At 39.6% G+C, this 12,791-nt stretch overlaps 1 protein-coding gene and 1 long non-coding RNA gene across 9 annotated transcripts in view; one reads left to right on the top strand and one right to left on the bottom strand.

The window, feature by feature from the left end:
- GRIP1 (glutamate receptor interacting protein 1) overlaps nt 1–12,791 on the top strand; it is a 687,726-nt gene that overhangs the window by 203,508 nt on the left and 471,427 nt on the right. The window lies entirely within an intron of this gene.
- LOC122472955 lies at nt 4,910–8,546 on the bottom strand. Its single transcript, XR_006294565.1, has 2 exons — nt 7,267–8,546; nt 4,910–6,199 (listed from the first exon to the last, which is right to left on the bottom strand). It is a non-coding gene; the product is annotated as an uncharacterized LOC122472955 (long non-coding RNA).

The raw sequence follows: 12,791 nt of genomic DNA, 5'->3' as shown, positions 1-12,791 counted from the left end.
CGTACAGAATATTTTCACCGCTCTAAAAATCCTCTGTACTCTGCCTATTCCTCTCTCTTCCTCCACCCCCACCAGCAACCACAGATCTCTTTACTATCTCCATAGTTCTGCCTTTTCCATCATGTCATGTAGTTGGAATCCTACAGTCGGTAGCCTTTTCCAGTTGGCTTCTTTCACTTAGTAATACACATTGAAGTTAGCTTTATGTCTTCTCATGGCTTCGTAGCTCGTTTCTTTACGGTGCTGAATAATGTTCCATTATCTGATGTGTGACAATTTATTTATGCATGCAGCTACTGAATAAAGGATGCCTTAGTTGCTTTCAAATTTTGGCAACTATGAATAGAGCTGCTATAAACATCTGTGAATGGGTTTTTGTGTGGACATAAGTTTTTATTCCTATGGGTAAATACCAAGGAGTGTGATTGTTGGATCATATGGTTAACAGTATGTATAGTTTTGTGAGAAACTGCCAAACCGTCTTCCAAAGTGGCTGTACCATTTTGCATTCCCAACAAGAACAGTTCCCATTGCTCCACATCCTTGTCAGCATTTGGTGTTGCTGGTGTTCCAGATTTTGGCCATTCCAATTGGAGTGTGGTGGTCATGATTTGTTCTTGAGTCCCCATTCCATATATTCTCACCTCCTACAAGCCGCTGTTGGAGCACCACCTTCTCAGTGAGCCCTGGACCTTCTGAACTGGAAGTTCCCAAGTCCTCTTCCCTTCTTCCTTTGTCTCCACGATACTTCTCAGCCTCTGACTTACTATATATTCTTTCTTATTTTTTTCTAACTAAGTATGTAATCTCCATGAGGTTTTCATCTGCCTTGTTTTCTGGTGTATCTCTGCTCTCTAAAACAGAGTCAGATACATAGAAGGTGCTCTGTATAATGAATGTTGAATATACAGAATCCTCAACCTGGATTTCAAAGATAGCTTTATTTTGGCCCTCTCCAGTGTCCCTTTTCTACCGTAATACCATCACTCCATTGTGCCCTATGCCTTCTCCTCTCCCAAGCCTTGGTTCAAGCTGTGTCCTGTGTCTGGGCTCCCTCCCCACTCCTGCTCATTTCTACTTATCGAAGCTTTTCTTCTCTCTAAAGCTCAGTTCAAATCCTACCCCGTCCAAGAAGCCTTCTCAGATTCCTCCAGCTGAAATGAATTTTTTCCTCTCATGGGCTCCTTTAGCACTTTGTGCTTCTCGTAACTGTTTTTTGTCTTCCTCACTTCAGATTTATTTATATGTGTGTGTCCGGCAGGAATGTGGAATGTAGGAATCTCCTCATTTCCATCGCCCTCCCTCGCACCCAGCGCAGTGCTCCGCCCATCTGTTCAGCGGGTGCTCAGTAAATGTTTAGTCAGCTGAACCTGAAGGTGAGAAGGGACCTCAGAAAGGCCATTCATATCCCTCTGAAAATAGTTCTGAAGTCTTGTTTAATGATTGTTTGACTAAGGGAACTTTCCAGATGGCAAGGCACTGAGGAAACTTTAAACTCTTCTTCATTTACAATGTGATACTTCATTGTAATCCTCTGAGTATTTCCATAATGTTGGCCCACAGTGCAGAGTAATCAAATTACTTTAATTCCACATCATTTCTCTCATTTGCCATTCATTGTTTCTGTTGCTATTCCGTTCACTCACTCTTTCACATATTTTTTTGATTTAAAATCATTTTATGAGCATAGTCTCATTTCATTTTCTAATCTGACTGACTCTGCCAGGTATGATTTTGTGTGGGTTAAGAGGAAAGGCTGGATATGCAGGAGTGGATGTGGAATGCCATTTTCTGCCGCCTAGACTAAGAAAGGCAGTTCCCCTTATATAAATTTGCAAATCAGAGAATTTCCAGAAATATAAAGTGTGTGTCCTTTGAGCAGTAATGCTAAGTAAGAGGGAGTGTGCAGTTTACTTTTGATTTTGACTGTAGTCACGTTTGTAGAGGAAATCACTGCTTATGGCTTTATTTAATAGGATGAAGTAGAATTTTAAGTAGAATTTATCTAGGTGGGACCCTAGATACCACTCAGTCCAGAATGTCTGTAGGCTGTCACAACCACTGTACCCTTTTTTGGCAAAAATTTAGTAACAACAATTTTGTGGCTGAAAATAAATCTCACCAACCATATAATCAACTCAAATATATTTAAAAAAAAATCAATATCACACCCTGACTGAAATGTAAAGGAAAAATAAAAAGAATAATTAATTACGTATGTATGTAAAATTAAGTGTATGTATATAAAGTTATATATGTGTACTTAAAGTTTATATAATTTATATACAAATTGTGTTTATGATGTATAAAAATTACATATGCCTCAGTATCAATATATAAACGCTTGAGCATGACTTCTCTGGAAGACATATAGAAGTAGTCAGATGCTTGCACCTGTTTCATAGAATCATCATAAATGGAACAGCCACACATGCTGTCAGATCAAATACCATAATTGGCTTCATATCAATGGTATAATTTTCCTAGATGGTGTACCATTATTGCTAAAGTTCAAAACGAAGCAAGATTCACTCACACATACCCAGTCACCCACACGTACAAACATGGTAGGTGCATTCCTGGAAAATTCATTGTGTATTAAAATAGCAAAATACTTGGTGTTTACGTGTGAAAAAAGAGTTAATGTACAGATTCAAAGAGTTATAAAAAGGGTTTATCTAACATCTGAATGTCTGTTGGAGCATTTGCAAGATCAAGCAGAACATAAGACAGTTTTCCTGTTAGCGGAATTGCCCACTCATTACAACCCCGGTGACTGACTCTTGCCCACCAAATGCCCAGAAGAGTGGTCCGCAATCATTGTGATCTCACCTCCCCATAAATGTCCAGGTTTTCCCCCTGAACAGTTGGTGCCAACCAGTTGCAAATCTCTAGGTTAGTCCTGCCACCAGTGAGGCATTTGAGAACCAGGAAGTTTCATTTACCTGAAACGAGTCACATAATACCTTGTTAAGCTTCATGTAGCCCATGAGCTGCCTGGCAGCTTTGCTCTGTCGGTAGCTCCTGTGGCCATCATACATAATGTCAGAAATATCTAGACAGATGATCATTATGAGGGAATGTGAAATCAGACTGTTGGGAGTTTGAACCTACCACTTACAAGGCTTAGGCAAATAATTTGTGCTAGTTAACCTGTTTTGGCCTCACTTTCTTCAAGAGTCGACCATAGGCAATAATAAAACTTAACTCAGAGTTGTTTTGAGGAATAAATTAGAAAATGTATATAAGATACTTGTATGTAAGATAAGAGTAGCCATTTGGTAAAGAATAGCTGTGGTGGTGGTGGGGAGTTGGTGGTGACAACGATGTTGATAACGACAACAATGATGACAACAGGGACAGTGATAAAGAATTAACATGTGATATAAAAATGTTCTTTATCCTTGATTTTCTAACTTAACTAGATTTTTTTCTAAATAAGCTAGATAGCTTATTTTTTTTTTTATTTTAGCTGATGCTTATGATCCCTTTTGTAGATTTCTTTGTTTTAAGTTAAATGTCATCCTTTTCCTTTGAGCTAATAATATAATTTAAATTGCGTAGCCATTGAAATCTTTTCTTCACTGAGATTTGCATCTGTGACTTTAAATGAAGTTACACTAATAAAATCCTTTTTTGCATTAGTAGAGAATAAATATCTAATCTTACTGCACCACTATTTTTGAAAAAAGATCTTTCCCTTCACTTTTGCAGAGGCTATATTCCCAGAACTTAGCTGCTGTAATGATTTCTTTAGTAGCACACAAATTCTGTATTAATCTCTCAGCAGTTTTCTCAGTTAAGTGCATTTTTATGCTTGGCAGCATTAGGGTAGTCTAGGAAAATTAGTTTTCTTTTCTTATTACTTTATCTGTTTAATTTGTAACCGGTTAAAATACCACAATATGATGGATGATTGATCCTAGTAGAACTGCAAAGTTAAGGGATAATTGGCAGACTTCGGTTAAGCAATGAAGTCTTCTACTACCTTTCAAGAGCCTTTAAGACAACCTCATTATTAAAATGTACGTGCCAGCAAAATTCTGGATGTGCCTAGAATTTAATTACTGACTAACAACGATGCCAGGGTTTTATTTTTATGGTGAATGTGTTAATGTTTATAATGCAGCCTGTGAAATGGGTGAGCCCTTGCAATCATAGAGAACTTGTATAAAAATGGAATTTTGCAGTTAGATGACTACATTCTGGTCACTTCCTGTTCTTTTAGCACATCAGTGCAACACTTCTGATTGATCAGACCAATCAAGAACCATTCCTGGAAATCTAGCTCAAGTTACATAGTTTGCTGGTAGAAATTAAATCCTTTCTGGTGGTGGCAATTTAGGATTTGAGCCAATTATTTTCTAAAGAAGCTGAGGTCCCATTTTGTAACAATGTGGATATTACCACCTTTATTTTTAGGATGAGATTGATTCATGAAATAATGAATGAACAAGACAAGGAGACCTAAGATCCAAACCTATCCTATCATTCTTTCATTTATTCAATCAATCATTGTATCAGTTTACAAATGTTTTTTGAATGCTACTCTGTATGAGGCACTATGTTAGGTGCAGGAAATATATAGTATAGACATGGTTCCTGTCTTCATGGATTTGACTTTGTAGCATAGAGACAAGGTATGTATGCATGAAGTGTAATACCTTAAAATATGAATATGATGATTATCTCATGGAATGTCAGCCATCAGAAGTTAAAAATTGAAGATCCTAGCCAAATATTTAAAAAGTCAGTATTGTAGTATGAACTATATGTACATGGAAGTAATGTGCAATCATAAAATTCTTGCCCATAGGCGGTTGTTGAACAAACACTACATAAATGTACTGAACTGGGCATCAATGGGTAAGACTTAAGCCCTAGACTTGAGGAACAAATACACATGACATTTTAAAAATGGTAGATATATCTTCTTCTGGAAAGGTTTGATACATTAAGAGTAATAGCTCTCAGGTGTTGTCTTTGCAATCAGACAGTCAAAGCTTTTACATTTACCGAGAGAATAACTGATGAGCCTGTATCTTGAAACAGCATAGTTCTCCCCCAGAATACATACTGACAAGGAGAAATGTCCTTCAAGAATCTTAAGAGACTCTTTGTGGCAGAACATTTTTTTTTTTTTTTTTTTTTTTTGTCTAGAAGGGAGTTAGGAAAGATTTCAGTGCATCCTTTGGCAGTGGTGTTAAAATGTAGAGAAATGTAATTGAATTTTTCAGTGAAAAACTCAGTTGCAATGATCTGCTCAGTGAGTCTGATATAAATTATTGTGCCATTATCAACACCATCTTCCATCTATAAAACTAAAGGATATACATGAGCATCATAAAATTCCTTTTATCATCAAAAAGACTTTATATTCATGACATTTCTGTGAAAGCAAAACAAGATTTTTCAAGGGATCTTTAACTGTTTTGCAGAGGAACCATAGCACCAGGGACTTATGATAAGCTGGAAGAAAACACAAACTATATATGAATTTGGACTACTTAGATATTTTAGTATTCAGAATATAGGTAGTCACCAGATTCTTCCAGACAAGTATTCCATACTCAAATTATGTACTGATGGGTGAAAAATAGAAAGCAAAATTGAGAAAGTCAACTTACCCTTTTGGGATCGATACCAGATAAAGAGTATTAAAATGACATCAAACCTCAAAGTACCCCAGCAGTTTAAATGTCTGATTGTGACTCCTAGACATCCTTTAATCAACACTTAGATTCTAAATCCATTTTCCCAACATCACCGTGGCAGATTTTATTTTCCAAAAACGGATGCAACAACACCTCTTATCCCACATGCTCTTCTATGGTGTGGCTTTGCCACTTCCCCATTAGGAGGTGGAGTCTAATTCTCCTCCCCTTGATTCTGGGCAGGCTCATGACTGCTTTGGCCAATGGAGTATGCTGGAATTAACAATAGGGTATGCATCTTCCAAGATGGGCCATGAAAGACACTGTACCGTCATCCCCTTTGTTTATAATTCCACTGACAAGTGACAAGTCTGATTACCCTGAGGCAGTATTTTGTGAGGGAGCAAAGACCTCCGGTCAGTAGTCCTAGTCCTTGCGTAGGTCAGGCTAAGCAACAGAGATGATCAAGGAAAAGGGGGTCTCCAGAGGATTCCAACTCCCAGTCATGAGTCACTCTTCAGTTCTTCCTAGCAGAGGCTCCAGATCTTGGAAGAGAAAGGAGACATCTCCTCTGAGCCCTTTCCAAATTCTTGACCCACTGTATCTGTGAGCATAGCAAAACTGTTGTTGTTTTAAGACACGAAATTTTGTGTGTTAAACAACACGAATGTTGTTTTAAGACGCTTATTATTTTGTAGTATAATTAGAAAAATCATTGATAAGGTAAACTTGACATTACAATGGCAAAGCATTATTGTCCATTGCAAAGGCCTAAACAAAGTCTTTCTGTTTCTGTAGAAGCAATATTTATTGAAAAATATGGAGAAGAAATTTGTACATTTAGGGTCGACATAATTGTATCAACTGCCATTTTTAAATAACATTTATTATGTTTATATTTATAACATTATTCTTAAGTAACATTTAAATAACATATAAATGACATTTATATTTTAAATATATAAAAATATATATTTTTATTTATTTATTTATTTTATTTATTTATTTATTTTAACCTTTTTTTTTTTTGGGGGGGGGGACAGAGAGAGACAGAGCATGAACGGGGGAGGGGCAGAGAGAGAGGGAGACACAGAATCGGAAACAGGCTCCAGGCTCCGAGCCATCAGCCCAGAGCCTGACGCGGGGCTTGAACTCATGGACCGCGAGATCGTGACCTGGCTGAAGTCGGACGCTTAACCGACTGCGCCACCCAGGCGCCCCAACGTGTATTTATTTTTGGGACAGAGAGAGACAGAGCATGAACAGGGGAGGGGCAGAGAGAGAGGGAGACACAGAATCGGAAGTAGGCTCCAGGCTCTGAGCCATCAGCCCAGAGCCCCACGCGGGGCTTGAACTCACGAACCGCGAGATTGTGACCTGAGCTGAAGTCGGACGCTTAACCGACTGCGCCACCCAGGCGCCCCCAAAAAATATATTTTTAAATATATATCTCCTGTTATTTACTTTACTCATAGATATAGCTGAAAGCAACACAAACCAGCTTCGGTTGATCAACCGGAAAAGGATTTTATGATAAAAATATTACGTAGCTCACAGAATTGTGAGGAGAGCTGGAATCCAAACATACAACCGTAGTTGAGTCTGAACTTACGGGAACCATCTAAAGCATGCATCAGAACCAGTCTGATGAGCAAACCGTAACTTCTGCTGCCCACTGAGCACCGGAGGAAATCCCTAGGCGAGCTGCTCCTGATTACTGGATGCCTCTGCTCCCATCAAAACAAACAAAATGGACTCCTCCCAAAGCTTGTTTCCTTAAGTTGCTTGTTTTTAAACCAAAGAGTCAGGAGCACGTGACTCGTTGGCAAAATGTAGTCCCAGCGCTTGTGTCTTAGCTGCAAGGAAGTCTGGGAATTTGAGTTTTCTGGATTCTGCTCTGATGAAGCCAGGTCCATGTGGCTGCCAATTTCTGAAACATCCTGAGAGTATTTGGAAGGTGCTGGGTAGCTTGAAAACATGACAGTTATGCACAGCTGGGATACATTAAAAGAAGATAAACAGAAGTCCTGCTGACCACAGCTCAGAACATTGCATCATTCCGGTTGGTGGTGCCAGAAGGCAAAACTAGACAGCGGATGGAGTATTCAAGTGTACCAGCAGGCTAGGTGTTAAATTTCGTACCAGTGTAAATAGTTCAAGAAAAATCCCCTGCCCCAGCACAACATTGCTCGATCTTATTTAAATTTCAAGTCTCTCAGCAAAACCCCTACGGGCATAATATGGAGATAAGGGGTTTATGATCAGAGGAGATGAAATAAATAAGCTTAACTCTGCAATCTTTACACTGTAGGCTGGGGATGGGGGTCCCCTGCCCACCAGTTCCTGTCTCTTGGCAGAGTGCGATCCTGAAGACAAATAATGATAATGATGCTGCTGATGATACTGATACTTCCTGATAGTTAGTATGTGACACTTTTTAAAGCCCTTTACACGTATTAGTTATTTGAAATCTTTACAACAACCCTATGAGGTAGATAATATTACTCTCTGATTTTACGGTTGAGGAAACTGGCACAAAGCGGCCACATAGCTAATAGTGCAGTGCTGGCATGGGGACTCAGGTATCCTGCCCCTAGATCTGCTTTCCTAAGTACTGACAGATGGGGATTTCACTCGGTGTCTAGGTGGTTGTGATTGCTCCTGTTTGAGTGAATTCCAGGAATATATAGCACTTATATACTAACTAGGGGGGAAAAGTGAAAAGTGTTCTGAAACAATTATCACAGGTTTTCCTAAGATGATTCTGTCTGGAAAAAAAAAAAAAGGGAGAAATGGGTGAGAAACTGCAACACTGTCTAATTTTTTAGGAGTCTGCACTCTGGACCCTGATTCCCAGGAAATCCTTCTTCCTCTACTTACAACAATTCCAGTGGTAGCTTTCCAAGCTTTTTGCCTCTTTTAAATTTTTTTTTTTTTTAACGTTTATTTTTGAGACAGAGACAGAGCATGAACAGGGGAGGGGCAGAGAGAGAGGGAGACAAAGAATCCGAAACAGGCTCCAGGCTCTGAGCCATCAGCACAGAGCCCGACGCGGGGCTCGAACTCACGGACCTTGAGATCTTGACCTGAGCCGAAGCCGGACGCTCAACCGACTGAGCCACCCAGGCGCCCCGCTTTTTGCCTCTTTAATGCTCACCTCAGTGTGGAGAGGTTGGTCATTTTTACACATGAGAAAATGAGTGTCAAGGTTATGTTATGGTCAAGACCACATAGACCATCGATGGTAAAAATCTAGGCTTTGAATGCAAATTCCACATTCTCAACTACTGTGTAAGCTATACAGTGAAGGTTCTCAGTGAAATGCAATATAGTGAAATGCAATATATGAAATGCAATGTGGTTCTTCCTTATCTGTGGGGGATACATACCAAGACCCTCAGTGGACGCCTGAAACCACGGATAGTACTGAACCCTAATATGCTATGTTTTTTCTTATACATACCATACCTGTGGTAAAGTTTCATTTATAAATTAAGTACAGTGAGAGATTAACAACAATAAATAATGATCAAATAGAACAATTATAACAATATACTGTAATTAAAGTTATGTGATTGTGGTCTCTCTCAAAATATTTATTGTACCGTACTCACCCTTCTTCTTGCGATGATGTGAGGTGATATAATGCCTATATGATGAGATGAGACGAGGTGAGGTAAATGACTCAGGCATTGTGACTTAGTGTTAGGCTACCATTGATTGACCTTCTGATGATACAGAAGAAGGAGAATCATCTGATTCCACACCGCAGTTGACCACGGGTAACTGAAACCATGGAAAACAAAATCCCAGATAAGTGGAGATTACTGTTTCACACAGCAAGACAAGGCCAGAAAACCACAGTGACAGGGAGACCTGATTGGTGTATAGTCTTTGGAAATGGCATGGCTGTTTATGAAATGGCGGCATACAAAGTCCATGGCTTTAAATTCTAGTATTTATGACCAGTTTACATCCTGTTGGTCATGTAGCAATCTTTCCAGTCTGATAGCGCTTGCCAGGAATCCTATCAAGAAGCATGAACTCAAATGCTCTTCTTTTTTTATTTTTAAATGTCTATTTATTTATTTTGAGAGAAAGAGAGCATGCACGTGCGTTCAAGTGGGGGCAGAGAGAAAGGGAGACAGAGAATGCCACGCGGGTTCCATGCTGTCAGCTGTCAGCATAGAGCCCTGCGTGGGGCTCCGTCTCGCCCATGAGATCATGACCCGCGTCAAAATCAAGAGTCAGGCACTGGACTGACTGAGCCACCCAGGCATCCCTCAAGTGCTTATCCATGCCCAAATTTGGCTGACCTTACATAAGAAATAACTTCTGCAGTTAGACGAGGTGCATTTGGTGAAACCCAGAAATAATTGGAAAAAAAATACTTCAAAATCAGAACTGCAGAATATAGCTAATTTCAGCCTGGTATTTGTAAACCTTTGTATTAGACTACACAGATGTGCTTTTTATTGCACCAAGAAATGTTTTGTGGAAGAACAACATTGCCCTGTAAAAGATGAACATAAAAAAAGATGTAGGGTCTATCTGCACATGGCTTTGCCAAACATTCCTTCAACCTAATTTTTTCAACCGGGTCCACTTCCTAAGGTGAAATTCCCAAGCCTGCATCCTGTTTATTAATCCTTCTATGATTTAAAAGGCACCTTAGAAGTGCCTCCCTTTGAGGAGCCTGGGTGGCTCAGTCAGTTGAGCATCTGACTCTTGATTTCAATTCAGGTCATGATCTCACGGTTTGTGAGTTCTGACCTCCTGGAGCCTGCTTAGGATTCTGTCTCCCTCTCTCTGTGCCCCTCCCTCACTTGCTCTCTCCAAAAAATAAACATTAAAAAAAAAAAAGTGCCTCCCTCAACCACATCCAGAGTCCTGAAATTTGGTAAACATATACCTATTTGCACCAACTCTCTCGAGGAATGTTTATTTCTGTCATATGCTTATCAGATTTTATCTGTCGCCAGGGAGTTTCTTGATCACTTTAGAGTAGTGGTTCTTAAACCAGACAGGTTGGCCCCCAGGAGACATTTGGTAATGTCTGGATATATTTTTGGTTGTCATAACTGGGAGTGTGCTGCCGGCATCTAGTGGGTAGAGGGCAGGGATGATGCTGAACAGTCTGCAGTGCCCTGGACAGCACCCCACAACGAAGAATTATCCACCTACAGTGTTGCCGTTGAGAACCCTGCTCTAGGTGTATCTCTCTGGATCCTTTTCTACTCTGTATGTCTGTCCTTAGGCACAGCTACAGAATCCGGCTTTGGAAACAATACCTTTTGGTTTTCCAAATCCTGCCTGATAATACTTGGAAATTTGGAGTCTGTGTGTTTAGAAAATGCCTGAGTTGAGGGGCTTTATTACTTTCCTAAATTGTTACTAATGGCTCAGAGTCTGTCATCTTATATGATACTTTTGTACTTTAATCATTAGTTTGTACTTGTCTTCAATGGAGCACATCTGTCACTTTTCGTTCCACTCAACTCTTTGCCGATTTCTTTGCCATTTATGTTCATTAACTTGACTTCTTATCTGCAATCTGGAACATTTTATAGCTTCATCAGCCAGATGATTTATATTTTTTAACATGTTAATTAAGGTCAGCTGCAACAGACTCTTCGTGGCTAGGGCCTTTTCATTTAGAGAAATTATATACTTATCCTTCTTGTTTATAGTTTTGAACCGGTTTTCTTCCCTTGACACAGCAGTCTCCCAATTACCATGCAATTCAGTTGGAAAAGTATATCCATGAGTTCTTAGCTACAAACTGATGTCAGTTTCTTAAAGAATTCTAGTAAATCAGTGGCATAGTATTTTCCCCAACAGAAACCACAGTTACTTGTCCACCCAGCTTCCTGATGTGGGCAGGGGCGGATTCAACCAAATATTGAGTGTCTATTAAGTACAGGTTAGTATGCCAGGCTATCAGGGCATAGAAAATGAATCAGAAATAGCCCTTGCTAAAAGCTAGAAGCCTTGTTAAGGGGGTAAGATATGTACATAAATAACTGTAGAAAGAGGTATGTGAGGGATGTGCTTTCTGTGGGGTGTCTGAAGCATCAGACTTAGAGAGTCCACCTGCCAGTCATGCATGAAAGTTCAAGTTCCTGATCTAGACCTCCGGAACCCACATTCTGTAGTAGAATTATGCTGGCAGGCTTCCAGACTCCTCGCATAAGGATAATTTTATAAGTGACAAGTTGTACATTTTGGCCCAGTGTTGCACTGTTTCATCCTGAAGTTCCTTGAAACCTCTAAAGTGTGTTACAACCACTCCTGGTGATTTATTTATGTCTGGTGTGTCAATTAGACTCAGAACATCGTGTATTCTTAACATTAGTTTGACCTCTCTGCTTCAAAAGATGATTTTAGCTTTCAGATCTTCCTAATAACTACTGCAATAAGGACTCAAAAATTGTGTTTAACTTCTGTACTCTTTAGTTCTACCATTTTTTTAAGATAGATGATGGCCCTCTCTTCCTTCACCCCAATGATGTTTTGTAGACTTTTCTATTCTTGGGATGGCATAGTAGAAACATTATAAGCTTTGGGTCAAATATATCTGGATTTATGTCCTTGCTGTAACTCTGTGTCTTTTGATGTAACTTTTCTACTTCACAAAACTAGAATCTCCTCATCTGTACGGACAGGATTAATAACATTTACATTTCATCGGTTGGAGAAGATTATTGAGGGGACACATAAAATGCTTCCCAAAGATGCCACAGTGAGCTCTCTCCCCACCGTTCATCTTCCTCACTTCCATAATATTTCTAAAGGGAACTCTCCTTCCTTGTCCTCTATGTCAGTGGTGGCTTCTGTTGTTTTCACTGTTTACCAGCACAGATGTTCCCCCCACATCACTTCCTGATCATTCTCATCAACAACATAACCAACATCCCTCCCCCCATCTTCTAACGAGGTGTATTTAATGCGAAATTCTAAGTAATTCCATATCGTACCACTGCTATTGTCTGAATATTGGTGTCCCCCAAAGTTCCCATGCTGGAATCCTAACTTCGAAGGTGGTGGTATTGGGGGGCAGGGCCTTTAGGAGGTGCTTAAGTCATGAAGGGTGGAGCCTTTATGGATGGGATTAGTGCCCTTATGAAAGTTGTCTTA

This window comes from Prionailurus bengalensis, chromosome B4, assembly GCF_016509475.1.
Source record: "Prionailurus bengalensis isolate Pbe53 chromosome B4, Fcat_Pben_1.1_paternal_pri, whole genome shotgun sequence".
NCBI classification, from domain to species: Eukaryota; Metazoa; Chordata; class Mammalia; order Carnivora; family Felidae; genus Prionailurus; species Prionailurus bengalensis.
This window is presented reverse-complemented; position numbering and strand designations above follow the sequence as displayed.